This window comes from Vombatus ursinus, unplaced genomic scaffold, assembly GCF_900497805.2.
Source record: "Vombatus ursinus unplaced genomic scaffold, bare-nosed wombat genome assembly UNPS02010548.1, whole genome shotgun sequence".
NCBI lineage: Eukaryota > Metazoa > Chordata > Mammalia > Diprotodontia > Vombatidae > Vombatus > Vombatus ursinus.
In genome coordinates this window covers 15814405-15816986 of record NW_020950326.1, presented here as the reverse complement: position 1 = coordinate 15816986, position 2582 = coordinate 15814405, and the positions used below count along the sequence as shown (strand labels likewise).

General features: G+C 40.7%; 1 protein-coding gene across 1 annotated transcript in view; it reads right to left on the bottom strand.

The window, feature by feature from the left end:
• The window catches only part of MYO7B (myosin VIIB), a 129007-nt gene that overhangs the window by 80394 nt on the left and 46031 nt on the right, over nucleotides 1-2582 (bottom strand). The window lies entirely within an intron of this gene.

Genomic DNA, 2582 nt, shown 5'->3' with positions numbered 1-2582 from the left:
GAGAGAGAGAGAGAGAGAGAGAGAGAGAGAGAGAGAGAGAGAGAGAGCATGCATTCATAAGTCTGGCTATGCCTAACTGGTCATTTGGAATAAGGTTTCAGGAAACTTAATAAAGAATGATTAAGGGGCAAGGTGGGGAGGGGAGGGGAAGCAAAGAGGAAAGTGGGTCTTTCCTAGCATTAAATTAATGATTAGTTTCTCTCAGAGGCCAATTATTAAGTCCTAGGAATATTCAATAAGGAATGTATGGCTGCCATTATGTTTTCTGCAAGCATTCATAAGCCAAGAAAAATATGAGGTCATTGTCTCCCCAGGTGTCAGTAAGTCGTTGGTAATTATTATCAATAATAATGATTACAATACTGTTCTGTCCTCTTCTCCTGTGGTTAAATCAATCAAGAGGCTGGTGACCAATGATCTGCCTTCCTCCTACAATTTTACTCCCCACCAATTTTCTAATGTACTGTAGTGCTTATTAAGATAATCTCAAATAGTTAGTGCCTACCCCCAACTGAGCCATAAGAAATTTATTCCTTTCATTTGCATTCTGAATCAGCTGAATGGGATAGTATTATCATCCATTTATAGATGAGAGATATAGAAGAGCAGAGAGGTTATTTGATATGCTCAGGGTCCCAGCAAGGCAGTACTATGAGCAAAATTGAGACTGGGGATAGAATTCCAGTTTCTTGACTCACTGTTCAGTCCACTAACCATAGGGTTAGACTACCATTCTTAGTCAATTTACCATTACAATAAACCCTAAGTAACTATTGACATTTTTGGTTGAAAGTGGATAGAATTTGGCGTTTGATGTCAGGAAGAGCTGAGTTGGAATCCTGCTTCAGACACTTCCTAGCTGTGTGATTCTGGGAAAGTCACTTAACCTCTCCCAGCCATTATTATCTCTCCCAGATATTATTATCCCAGGATAATAATAGCACCTATCTCACAGGGTTACTGTAAAGATCAAATGAGATAACCTATGGAACATGCTTTGCAAACCTTAAAGCCCTATGTAAATGCTAGCTTGGAAAATCAATGGGCCAATATCACCCATCTTTGTTTAAATTATTTTTTTCAATTAATGAGCATTTCCCCTCTCATTTTTACCTCTCTCTTCATTGAGAAAGAAAAAGAAAATCCTTGTAACAAATATGCTCTACTGGACTTCCAAGGCCCTTTTTAACCATATGGTTCTATGATTTTGTGATTTCATAAAGCACGTTGGAAAGGTATTTTTGAGTGAGAATATCCCAGTGATTCTGAAATCACCATGCAGACAGCCCTCTACTGCACAAAAATCTAAGAATGGCTTTGGTACTTTCCACCATAATAGAAGCAAGTATGGGCCCAGGTCCCTGAAAACTTCTGATTTTTCCATTCTTCAACACTGGGCTCGAGGAGTTAAAGGTAGAAAAAATCCTTGGTACCATGGAAAGAGTCCTAGATTTCGAGACAGAGGGACTGGACTTGAATTTCAGCTCTGCCTCTCACTACTTGTGAGACCCTGGGCACGCCTGTCCACCTGTCTAAACCTCAGTTTCCTCATTTATAAAATGAGAAGTTTGGATTAGATGACTCCTAAGATTCATTCTAGCTCTAAGTATATGATACTATGATCTTGCTAAAAAGTGGCCTGGAGTAGAAGCTTGAATTATTTTCCTTTTGAGTTTGGACAAATAAATCACTAACCCATATGGTGTCCTTATAGGCAGCCTCAGGACTGGAACAGATCCCAGAGACCAATTTTGGGATCCTTTGTGCTGACCAGTATGTAACATTATTATCCGTAGAGTTCAAGGTGAGTAAGGCTTCAGTCTGGCAATAAAATCCAAATGAATAGTCTGTTGGCTTCTGGAGAAAATAACACTTCTCTATTTGGTACCCTTGGAGTTCTGGAGATAAAATATTGATTTGCCACTGGTTTATATCAGTATAGGACTGGCTTAAAGGATGGAGTTCCATCTAGGCAGAGAGGGGCTCTGTGGTGCAGAGCTGAACAGTCCAGAAGTCACAGGATCATAGATTTAGAGCTGGAAAGGACCTCAAAGGACCTCTAGTCCAGTCACCTTATTTTATAGATGAGGCAATTTAATATCGGAGAGACAGTGATTTGTCCAAAGTCATATGGGTGATAAGTAAGATAGCTGATATTGGAACCAGGTACTTTGAGCTGTAGTCCTAGATCCAATAACTGGTTGTGTATATTTGGGCAAGTCAACTTAACAGGATGGGGGCCATGCAAGTGAAGAGAAAGGTGAGATGGGTGAGAGACTTTGTGGGGGTAGAATTGGAACTGCTTGGCTACTGACTGGGGAATGAAGGAGTAAGGAAGGAGGGAAGGAATGAAGGAAGGAAGGAAGGGAGGGAGGAAAGGAAGGAAAGAAAAGGAAGGAAGGGAAGGGAGAGAGAGAAGTAGGAAGAAAGAGAAAGAAGGGAAGAAGGAAGGAAGAAAGGAACAAAAGAAGGAAGGAAAGAAGGAAAGGCAAGGCAAGGCAAGGCAAGGCAAGGCAAGGCAAGGAAAGGAAAGGAAAGGGAAAGGAAAGGAAAGGAAAGGAAAGGAAAGGAAAGGAAAGGAA